This window comes from Oncorhynchus tshawytscha, linkage group LG22, assembly GCF_018296145.1.
Source record: "Oncorhynchus tshawytscha isolate Ot180627B linkage group LG22, Otsh_v2.0, whole genome shotgun sequence".
In the NCBI taxonomy this organism is placed as follows: domain Eukaryota; kingdom Metazoa; phylum Chordata; class Actinopteri; order Salmoniformes; family Salmonidae; genus Oncorhynchus; species Oncorhynchus tshawytscha.
Genome location: NC_056450.1, coordinates 10,314,697 through 10,327,037, shown reverse-complemented (window position 1 = coordinate 10,327,037; position 12,341 = coordinate 10,314,697). Strand labels below are relative to the sequence as shown.

General features: G+C 45.0%; 1 protein-coding gene across 2 annotated transcripts in view; it reads left to right on the top strand.

Moving 5' to 3' along the window:
- nckap5l (NCK-associated protein 5-like) overlaps positions 1–12,341 on the top strand; it is a 55,222-nt gene that overhangs the window by 6,433 nt on the left and 36,448 nt on the right. The window contains exon 1 of one of the 2 annotated variants that reach the window (XM_024384034.2): positions 8,809–9,050. The exons of the other annotated variant lie outside the window; for it this stretch is intronic. The gene's annotated coding sequence lies outside the window, so the exon portion shown is untranslated. Of the gene's footprint in view, positions 1–8,808; positions 9,051–12,341 lie in introns of those variants that run through there. 2 annotated transcript variants of the gene reach the window in all.

The following is a 12,341-nucleotide window of genomic DNA, read 5'->3' as shown; positions in this document are numbered from 1 at the left end:
ACACACTGCTTGCTTAACCCGGAAGCCAGCCACACCAATGTGTCGGAGGAGACCGAAGTCAGTGTGCATGCATCCAGCCCACCACACGGAGTCGCAAGAGCACGATGGGACAGACCCTCCCCTATCCCAGACGATGCTGGGACAATTGTGCGCCGTCTCCTGGTCGCGGCCAGCTGTGACGCAGCCTGGGATCGGACACGGATGCAGTTCCTTAGACCGCTGGGCCCTGGGTTAACTTTTTTGAACTCCAAGCACAGATAGTATACATGGAAATTAATTTCCTTAGGCATTAATCGTGCAAACACATTTATGTTTTATTGTGACAAGCCATCAGTAAGATTTCAACCTATAATCATCTGTTCTTTATCCATGGAATTAGTCCACTGCGTCACCATGAGGGAGGTAGCATGCCATGTTTTCTTTACACATGCAAAGCTGTTCATTTTAGTCTATTCAAACAGACCGCAATTCAAAGGGAACAAGCGCTCATTAAGATCAGGTGTGCCCAATTAAAAACAAATCAAATCAAATGTTATTTGTCACATACACATGGTTAGCAGATGTTAATGCGAGTGTAGCGAAATGCTTGTGCTTCTAGTTCCGACAATGCAGTAATAATCCAACAAGTAATCTAACTAACAATTCAAAAAAAAAACCTACTGTCTTATACACAGTGTAAGGGGATAAAGAATATGTACATAAAGATATATGAATGAGTGATGGTACAGAGCAGCTTAGGCAAGTAGATGGTATCGAGTACAGTATATACATATGAGATGAGTATGTAAACAAAGTGGCATAGTTAAAGTGGCTAGTGATACATGTATTACATAAGGATGCAGTAGATGATATCGAGTACAGTATATACGTATACATATGAGATGAATAATGTAGGGTATGTAAACATTATATTAGGTAGCATTGTTTAAAGTGGCTAGTGATATATTTTACATCATTTCCCATCAATTCCCATTATTAAAGTGGCTGGAGTTGAGTCAGTGTGTTGGCAGCAGCCACTCAATGTTAGTGGTGGCTGTTTAACAGTCTGATGGCCTTAGACCGCTGGGCCCTGGGTTAACTTTTCAGTCTCTCAGTCCCAGCTTTGATGCACCTGTACTGACCTCGCCTTCTGGATGATAGCGGGGTGAACAGGCAGTGGCTCGGGTGGTTGTTGTCCTTGATGATCTTTATGGCCTTCCTGTAACATCGGGTGGTGTAGGTGTCCTGGAGGGCAGGTAGTTTGCCCCCGGTGATGCGTTGTGCAGACCTCACTACCCTCTGGAGAGCCTTACGGTTGTGGGCGGAGCAGTTGCCGTACCAGGCGGTGATACAGCCCGCCATGATGCTCTCGATTGTGCATCTGTAGAAGTTTGTGAGTGCTTTTGGTGACAAGCCAAATTTCTTCAGCCTCCTGAGGTTGAAGAGGCGCTGCTGCGCCTTCTTCACGATGCTGTCTGTGTGAGTGGACCAATTCAGTTTGTCTGTGATGTGTATGCCGAGGAACTTAAAACTTACTACCCTCTCACTACTGTTCCATCGATGTGGATAGGGGGTGTTCCCTCTGCTGTTTCCTGAAGTCCACAATCATCTCCTTAGTTTTGTTGACGTTGAGTGTGAGGTTATTTTCCTGACACCACACTCCGAGGGCCCTCACCTCCTCCCTGTAGGCCGTCTCGTCGTTGTTGGTAATCAAGCCTACCACTGTTGTGTCGTCCGCTAACTTGATGATTGAGTTGGAGCGTGCGTGGCCACGCAGTCGTGGGTGAACAGGGAGTACAGGAGAGGGCTCAGAACGCACCCTTGTGGGGCCCCAGTGTTGAGGATCAGCGGGGAGGAGATGTTGTTGCCTACCCTCACCACCTGGGGGCGGCCCGTCAGGAAGTCCAGTACCCAGTTGCACAGGGTGGGGTCGAGACCCAGGGTCTCGAGCTTGATGACGAGTTTGGAGGGTACTATGGTGTTGAATGCCGAGCTGTAGTCAATGAACAGCATTCTCACATAGGTATTCCTCTTGTCCAGATGGGTTAGGGCAGTGTGCAGTGTGGTTGAGATTGCATCGTCTGTGGACCTATTTGGGCGGTAAGCAAATTGGAGTGGGTCTAGGGTGTCAGGTAGGGTGGAGGTGATATGGTCCTTGACTAGTCTCTCAAAGCACTTCATGATGACGGAAGTGAGTGCTACGGGCGGTAGTCGTTTAGCTCAGTTACCTTAGCTTTCTTGGGAACAGGAACAATGGTGGCCCTCTTGAAGCATGTGGGAACAGCAGACTGGTATAGGGATTGATTGAATATGTCCGTGAACACACCGGCCAGCTGGTCTGCGCATGCTCTGAGGGCGCGGCTGGGGATGCCGTCTGGGCCTGCAGCCTTGCGAGGGTTAACACGTTTAAATGTTTTACTCACCTCGGCTGCAGTGAAGGAGAGTTCGCATGTTTTCGTTGCAGGCCGTGTCAGTGGCACTGTATTGTCCTCAAAGCGGGCAAAAAGTTATTTAGTCTGCCTGGGAGCAAGACATCCTGGTCCGTGACTGGGCTGGTTTTCTTCTTGTAGTCCGTGATTGACTGTAGACCCTGCCACATACCTCTTGCGTCTGAGCCGTTGAATTGAGATTCTACTTTGTCTCTATACTGACGCTTAGCTTGTTTGATAGCCTTGCGGAGGGAATAGCTGCACTGTTTGTATTCGGTCATGTTACCAGTCACCTTGCCCTGATTAAAAGCAGTGGTTCGCGCTTTCAGTTTCATGCGAATGCTGCCATCAATCCACGGTTTCTGGTTAGGGAATGTTTTAATCGTTGCTATGGGAACGACATCTTCAACGCACGTTCTAATGAACTCGCACACCGAATCAGCGTATTCGTCAATGTTGTTATCTGACGCAATACGAAACATATCCCAGTCCACGTGATGGAAGCAGTCTTGAAGTGTGGAATCAGCTTGGTCGGACCAGCGTTGGACAGACCTCAGCGTGGGAGCTTCTTGTTTTAGTTTCTGTCTGTAGGCAGGGATCAGCAAAATGGAGTCGTGGTCAGCTTTTCCGAAAGGAGGGCGGGGCAGGGCCTTATATGCATCGCGGAAGTTAGAGTAACAATGATCCAAGGTTTTTTCAGCCCTAGTTGCGCAATCGATATGCTGATACAATTTAGGGAGTCTTGTTTTCAGATTAGCCTTGTTAAAATCCCCAGCTACAATGAATGCAGCCTCGGGATGTAGAGATTCCAGTTTGCAAAGAGTCAAATAAAGTTCGTTCAGAGCCATCGATGTGTCTGCTTGGGGGAATATATACGGCTGTGATTATAATCGAAGAGAATTCTCTTGGTAGATAATGCGGTCGACATTTGATTGTGAGGAATTCTAAATCAGGTGAACAGAAGGATTTGACTTCCTGTATATTTCTGTGATCACACCACGTCTCGTTAGCCATAAGGCATACGCCCCCGCCCCTCTTCTTACCAGAAAGATGTTTGTTTCTGTCGGCGCGATGCGTGGAGAAACCCGCAGGCTGCACCGCCTCCGATAGCGTCTCTCCAGTGAGCCATGTTTCCGTGAAGCAAAGAACGTTACAGTCTCTGATGTCCCTCTGGAATGCTACCCTTGCTCGGATTTCATCAACCTTGTTGTCAAGAGACTGGACATTGGCGAGAAGAATGCTAGGGAGTGGTGCACGATGTGCCCGTCTCCGGAGTCTGACCAGAAGACCGCCTCGTTTCCCTCTTTTACGGCGTCGTTTTTGGGGTCACCGGCTGGGATCCATTCCATTGTCCTGGTTGAAAGGCAGAACACAGGATCCGCTTTGTGAAAATCATATTCTTGGTCGTACTGATGGTGAGTTGACGCTGATCTTATATTCAGTAGTTCTTCTCGACTGTATGTAATGAAACCTAAAATGACCTGGGGTACCAATGTAAGAAATAACACGTAAAAAAAAAAAAAAACTGCATAGTTTCCTAGGAACGCGAAGCGAGGCGGCCATCTCTGTCGGCGCCGGAGCTAGTGGGTGTGGCCAACACACCTGAACACACTTAACAAGATAGAGGACAGAGGGAGTTTTGTTGATGCTGAGAATGGAATGTACAGTGCCGTGAAAAAAGTATTTGCCCCCATTTCTGATTTTCTCTATTTTTGCATATTTTTTTACACTGAACATTATCAGATCTTCAACAAAAACCTAATATTATATAAATGGAACATTTGATTTTATTTGACCTTTTATTTAAACCAGGCAAATCAATTCTTATTAACGATGACGGCCTGCCAAGAAGCAAAAGGCCTCCTGTGGGGATAGGGGCTGGTATTAAACATAAAAACAATGTAATACAAAACGAACAACACAGAGAGAAGACACTCGCAACAGCACAAATACAACAGCAAACAAACAGTGGATGTGTGTGTGAGTACATGCAGCAATGTGTGTGGTGTGTGTGTGAAGTAAAACATCATGCTCCCTTACATAAAGACAACACAAACTAGTGACATCGGATTGATCAGTCTCACATCTCTGTGAAGGAATTTTGGCCCACTGTTTCATGCAGAACTGCTTTAACTCCGCAACGTTTGTGGGGTTTTGAGCATGAACGGCTCCTTTCAGGTCCCGTCACAGCATCTCAATCGAGTTTAGGTCTCGACTTTGACTAGACCATTCCAAAATGTAAAATGTGTTGCTTATCAGCCTTTCTGATGTAGACCTGCTTGTGTGTCTTGGATCATTGTAATGCTGCATGACCCAGCTGTCCTTCAGCTCATGGATGGATGGCCTGACATTCTCCTTTAGAATGATCTGATACGAAGCAGAATTCGTAGGTCCTAAGGCAGCAAAGAATCCCCAAATCATCACACTACCACCACCATGCTTGAGCGCTGGTTTGAGATTCTTACTGTGTGTGGAATGCGGTGTTTGGTTTTTGCCAGACATAACGAGACCTATGTCGGGACCGATGTCGTCCACGCTGTGGCTGTGGGTAGGTCGGGTTCTGGGGTCGCCTTGAGGCCAGGTACACCTCAATGTTTTGGCGGCCTACCTGAGTGACCTTACCATTAGCATTATTCTTGTCTCAAAACTGAAGCCATGCAAGTATTGGTACACATGGCCGGTACAGTGAAACTGCGAATGGATAATTAAATCAGTTGTATTTCCTTTGATTGCTCCAACATTACTTGGATGACTACAACAATTCTAGAGCTAAATCAAACCAACAAGTGCTGACCTTTGGGGATGCGTGCATTCAATCAGACTCAAAACCCATGCAGGGTAGTCTCGGGCACCACGAACACTTTTCGATCGTACTTTCTGTGCCTACCATGCTGACCACGGGTAACAGGGAGTCAGGGTTTGATTTTGGGGAGGGAGCCCAAGACACGGCAACCAAAATCCAAGGAAGGCAGCAGGTGCCTAAATGAACCACTCCTGACTCGGAGAGGTAGTGATGAAAAATAACAATACAGGACTCTTTCGAAGCCCTTCAATTGGAATGAGTACACTTTAAATCTTTTAATGAGGATTCAGACACTTCTAAACGTCAGTAATGGTGTAATTTATTTATAGAAATGTATTGTTATTTTTAAGTCAAATTTGACTGCCTGTTGTCAATTGTCCATCGGTGTGACATAATGTCCAATGGGGTGACGCCAATAAATGAAAGGAAAAAAAGGTGTTGTCTTGAACAAAATGTAGAAATAACTGTTAAGCATGAGGCAGGTTAACATCATCATAATACACAATTGGACAAATTGGCACCCCAGTGGTGGAAAAGCACTTTTCTTTTCCTACTTACACTGACTTTGCTGATAACTACTTTGTTGAGGGAAAATCTACTTGCTGCGATTGTGAAATGTTGTCTCACCTAGCTATCTTAAGATGAATGCACTAATGTAAGTCTTTCTGGATAAGAGCATCTGCTAAATGACTAAATTATACATGTAAACGTAATCTAGGTTTAGTAAAATTACTGAATCTTACTCAAAATGTAATGGGGAGACACTTTGTTACCGTCATTATAGAAGGAAATTACGTGTTTTTTCAACTGAAATTCCAGAATATGATTACTGATTTAAAGACAGAGGTAACAAAATATTTGTATTGTCTATTCATTAAACCATTATATTAGCATTAATTATGATGTCACACCAGAGGACAAATTCAATTCAAGGAACTAATGCATGAAATTGTTAATAAAATTGGATTAAAACATGTATCGAATGTGGCCACATAACATTTTGAATTGTTTAGACAGTTTATTGCAACTATATATTTTTAAACTTGAATTTTAGAATAAATTATTTTTTCACTTTTGGTTTGGCCATAATGTCAACTACCCATTTGCAGTTTGCCGAGATTAGGCCTGATCCTTTTATGCATTCAAAACAATGTCAGTGTCTGTGTACGCTCCATGAATATGCACAGTTTAAATCAGCAATGCAAAAGCGACAGTACTTCTTGGTGATGTCTCTGGAATGGATAGTAAGATTTTGACTTCGTAATTAGCCCCAGGCTAAGGCATAACTGAGCAGTTCCATACAAATTACCATAAAGGCTACCATTCTCATTTTATCTACCCAGCTGTGGACACACCCTGCCCATCTCCCATTGCCCAGTAGAGAGAGATAGAGAGAGTGCGTGGGTGTGCATATGTGTGGGTGTGTGTGTGTATGTGTGTGCATCTCCCAGCAGAGCAGAGGCAGCCAGTGTCACATTTCTACTAGGTGAATTAGCTCCATCTCACATGGAGCTGTACACACTACAGGCCATTAAACTGTCACCTCTCAATAGGGTTTTACCCCATTAGTCTTATTTACAACCCCCTTTCACAGTAGTGAGGTTCGCTTTGCACAACAACTACCCACCCGCTCGACGAGGAAGAAGAATGGTTGAGATAGATGGACCATCTGTCAATGCATAGTTGCATTTCTTTATTTTGCTAGGCTGCTGTGCTGTATTAATTTGGTGCTTGTGAACGTTTGGTGCTTGTGTTTTTTTGGCGCATGGATGGCAGGTTGAACCGTGGAGGCTTTGGTGTTTTTTTATGGAAATTGACAGAGGACGCCAGTCTTATGGAATGAACTTGGCTTTCATAGGTTTGCATTGTGTTTTACTCAAATGTCTTGCCGTGTCTTGGCAAATCTGTAAGGGTCCAGGTGGAACGGTGCTCAGTGGTGGCCGGGTATGTCAGAATGTCACTACTAGTGACTGAATCTGATGATATACTGTAGCTGCATTAAAAATAAAAATAACGTTTTTTTTATTAGTGCTTACTAGTATCTATGTTATGAAATGTGAGCCCCTTAGCTACCAGTACTCTACCTGTTTTTACCTATCATCAACCAATTACGTGTCTAGCCTACAATCACCAACTCCTATAAATAGCGCTATAACATAATGTCAATATTGAGCATTCGATTAATATTGACTGTTCTATTTGTGAGTCGTGATCCTCAGAGAAGTGAAAGTGTATCTTTAAAAGGGTAACAATAGGCCTTTTATGTGAAATATGTTCGCATTCCCTCTGTTAGTTCCAGGGTACCATGTGACCTGCTCTCTCTCATCCAGGTCATGGCAGCCTCTGTGCAGCTTATCTGTCCCTCTTTGAGGAGACTGTTTCTGTGAATGTTCCGTTCACTACATCCATCCCATAGAGTTAGATGCCCGTGTGGATTAAGGTCTGACAGAGCAGAGGCATTGACAAAGTCCCAAACGGCACCCTGTTCCCTATATAGTGCACTACTTTTACAAGAGCTCTATGGGCCCTGGTCAAAAGTGGTGCACCATGTAGGGACTAGGGTGCCATTTGGGATGTAATAATGGTATCCAGCCAGATTCATTCACAATTTATATGACACTGGATGGAGGTGGAAGTGTATTCTCTCTCCCAACCACTAGGTGGACAGACAGATTTCTGCCTCTATGGTTGCCCTACAGTGATTCTGTTTCTTTGACAGCAGGAAGGAGGATGCACCTCAACCTAGTGCTACTTTAGGCATAGGTAATGCCACCTTTTCCCCCAATACAACATGTGGCAATACAGTGATATTTATCCAATTCCATGGTTAAATTGGCAGAGGTTTACATGATTTTATAGGAATGCGGCACCATTGGCAAGCTGCTTCGGTCAAATCTAGATTCCAAGAGAGAGAGAGAGAAGCTGAGAACACTGACATGGAGATAACCCCAGGGCTTTGTTATTTGAGTTCCGGAAGTCCTCTCTGGAATCAAGCACATTCAGGTCAGGCCTCTGCCATGTCAATTAGGGTCATTTACTGGAAAATATGAAACAATTCGGCTGACTGGTAGAAGGCATTTATTAAAGGTGTTATTTAAAAGCAGTATTAGCTGCATAGTGCTTGGTCAAATCACAGAGGAAAAATGCTATTACAAAGCAAACAGATTATTTGAATGATTAGCTCATGTATTGGTTGTTTATGTATAGGTTATTCATTCAATAACGTCTTTCCCTCTTTTGCATGGTCATGGGGGAGGCTATCCTCTCCTCATTAGTTGTCTGAATCGGTATGAAGATCCTCTTAACGCAGAACCCATGTTCTTTATACCAAGCAGTTGAATAGCCCTGGATGGATAATTCCATTACTCAACTAGCCAGCCAGCCAGACTGTCGGATATCCTCTCTGTGTCCACGGCTCCATACCGTTGTCGGTTACGTGGTGGGATTTCATTTGAAACCTAACCCCTTTCTTTCTCTCTATCTCCTTTATGGCCTGACCAGCAGCTGCGGGGTTAATGTTTAGCAGCAGCAGCAGAGGCAGTAGTTTTAGGAGGAGGAGAGAGGAGAGGTGGGGGCTAGTCCACAGCTGTTGTAGTAGGCAGGGTCTATTGGGGCAGGAAGCCTGCCTCCCCACTCGCCCTGGAACAATGGGAGATATGGCAGCCACTGCAGGCAGACAGCACAGGGCAAGCAGAGAGAGATGCACAATGCACATGCCCAAGGACTGGCCTTTTCTATCAGTAGTATAAACTGGAAGACATCACCTTGAGGATAAAACCCTTCTTCAATCGGAAGGGCTCTTTCGGATGCTTTAAGCGGATGCTAGGAAACAGAGCAAGGTGAGCCTGGGTGGTCATTTTTGGACACGCACGTTGAAAATCAGACAAATATATCACTGTTAAAACTGATTTTGCGCTGTTATGGTGATTTTAGGGTGGTATTCTGATGCTATTGTCTGCGTAGATTTGGACTTGTAAGGCTGGTTGTGACAGGTGATGTGACAGAACCATAACAGATGATGTATAAGCTGTGGTCTGAGAGGACAGATGGACATGGGAAGCAGAGCTCAGATGCCCACCGCCAGGTCCCTTACTTTCTGTGTCATAGTGATCAGTGTACTAGCCTACATTTTGGGGCAGCACTAAGTAAACAGTTTCCATAAGCATATTAGTATTAGAAGATCATAGAAGAGGAGGGACATGTGTTCATGAATTCTTGTTTGTTGTTCAGTGTGCCCAATTAGGACAGAATCTCCCTTGTCTCGCTGTATCAGGACTGGCAGCCTTGTAATTCTGTTCCAGTGGGGAGGACGGATGGTGGAGGGTGGGGTTTTCGGGGTTGCCTGGCAAAGATTTTGAAATATCACAGAGAGGCCTGCGCCATTCTGTTGGATTACTCTCAGACATGGCATGGGTCCAACCTCTGGATTCTTTTGGGAATCGTCCCTCCCTTCCCCAAATCCGTTATTCCCTCTCTCCTCTATCTCTCCCCTCCACCTTCAGTCAAAACGTTGTTATTGGATTATCAGGCCCACTGTTATTTTGGCTAAACATCAGAAGCCATAGTAACAAAGGAATCCGATTAGTATGAATCTAGTCTATGTACCATCTCACTATGCTTAGATGTATGCCTACAGTGGCATATTTTAGAAATCATGGTTATAGTTGCATTGTTGTTCCTGTGAGGTGTGGTTCCTAATTTGTCTGAAGGGGTCTTCTGTGCGATGATGTTGTTTACCCCTCCTGCCTACACACTTGTTTGTTCACACCGAGAGAACTCCAATCTGTGCCATCCCAAATTGCCAAAAGGGAAGGGTGGCATTTGATATAACCTGAGACAGCCTCCGCTTGGCGGCAGCAGCCAAATCCCCAAGTGTGTGCCTGACATGATTAAAGGAGCGTGAAGGTTTTTGGTTCTGCTGAGTTGTCTTTGATTTGTACTGTAACTATATTCCATGAATATAGAGTATAAGTCTGCGCTTGGCTTATTCCTCGTGGCATGCATCACACCAGACTTGCCACTTTGAACTCTGAGCTCCATTCAGATGACCTCACACAACACAGCATAATATCAATATCAATGTTGCCAGCCTCCACAGGCAAAACACATTCTCAAGAAAATCATTATGAAGAAGTGCTATTTTTTCCGCGGTCTCTTGGATGTGATCAGGTGTGTGCACCCAGTAACATTATATGCCAATGGCAAAACCCATTCTCAAGTGCCATTTTGTCTGGTCTCTTGGATGTGATCAGCCATTTTGTCTGGTCTCTTGGATGTGATCAGGTGAGCAGCTAATAACACAATATGGCTATGGCAAGTGAATCACAACAATCATCTATTACACTTGTTTCGCGTCGCTCAACAACAGATAGCCAAGATCACAGATCAGGATTTTCACACATGGAGCAGGTGTGTTCTCCTGACTCAGAGACAGGCGTGCAGACTCCTCTGCTCTAGTTAATCTGCAGCTGAAACCCAGAGTGGAAAAGGCAGATGCTAAATACTGCTAAACCCATTTGGAGTTGATGAGATCTAAAAGGGATCAGCCGTGGTTCCCATGTGGGCTGCTTGGGAGTGAAGAGTTAACGCTGTAGCTCAGTCTAAACTCATCTTGTCTGAAGGAGCGCGGCCAGACTAGACTGAATCTGAAGCCAATGGCAGTGACTGAACATGCTCCCATTTAGCAAGTTACAGTATGAGGACAAGACTGCATCCTAAATGACACCATATTCCCTATGTAGTGCCTAGTAGTGCACTACTTAGGGAATAGGGTGCCATTTGGGAGTTAACCTTTGGCAGCGAGCATCTGACCGTGCTCCCATTTATCAATGAGGGCAAGTCTTGTGGAAACCAAACATAATTACCAATGAGAGTACAGTAATGGGAAATCCCAGATTACCGACTAGACGACATAGAGGTTCAATACAGTGATTGTAATACCGGGTGTCTGTAGCCTGCATGCCATAGTGTTATCACTGGAACATGAAAGGGGACTTCTAAACACTACTGGGTCTCTCTGCTGAATTATTCATCCATCTTTCTTTCATTACATTTTACAATGACTTGAGATGAAAAGAAGGGAAGATGAGAGGGAGGGGGCGGGGTTGTGGTTTTGGCGGGCTGCCATCTGCAGACATTGTCCCCTGCAGGGCATGGAGATTCCTCTCAAATTCCTGGTCTGTCTGACAGGACAGGAAGACCATTCCAGTTCCATAGCCTGTCCCAATTTGCTTCCTACCACTTCCCCTTAGCCCTAACCCTTCGATGTGTGCAGATCTGTAAAGTGGAGAAAATATGGTGGAAGCTCCAGACCCTTCCGATATTCAATCATCAAAGGGTTAGGGCCAATGAGGAGGGAGAGTTGCAGAATTCGGACTGGCTGCCTATTCTGATGGTGACAGTCACATTCATTGCGTTTGGTCAATACCAAAAAAAAAACAGTATGAAGCTGCTCTCCTCTCTGGAGATGACAGGGATGTGATGTTTGAGTGTCCATCTGGGGAAATCAAAATGGAGCAAGAGAAATATGGCCTTGATGTCATAAACATGGCGCGACGGTTACACTGTTACCCCAGGAAATCTTAAGTCTTATTACATACAGCCAGGAAGAACTATTGGATACAAGAGCAACGTCAACTTACCAACATTACGACCAGGAATACGACTTTCCAGAAGCGGATCCTCTGTTTGGTTCACCACCTAGGACAATGGATCGGATCCCAGTAGACAACCTAAAACAATGGCGCCGCAGAAGGGGCAGACGGAGCAAGTATTCTGGTCAGGCTCCGTAGACGGGCACATCGCCCACCGCTCCCGAGTATTCTACTCCAATGTCCAGTCTCTCGACAACAAGGTAGATGATATTCGAGCAAGGGTTGCCTTCCAGAGAGACATCAGAGATTGTAACATTCTGTTTCACGGAAATATGGCTCACTTAGGATACGTTATCAGAGTCGGTACAGCCACCCAGTTTCTTCACGCATCGCGCCAACAGAAACAAACATCTCTCTAGTAAGAAGAATGGCGGGGGTGTATGCCTTATGATTAACGAGTCGTGGTGTGATCATAACAACATACAGGAACTCAAGTCCTTTTGCTCACCTGACCTAGAATTCCTTACAATCAAATGC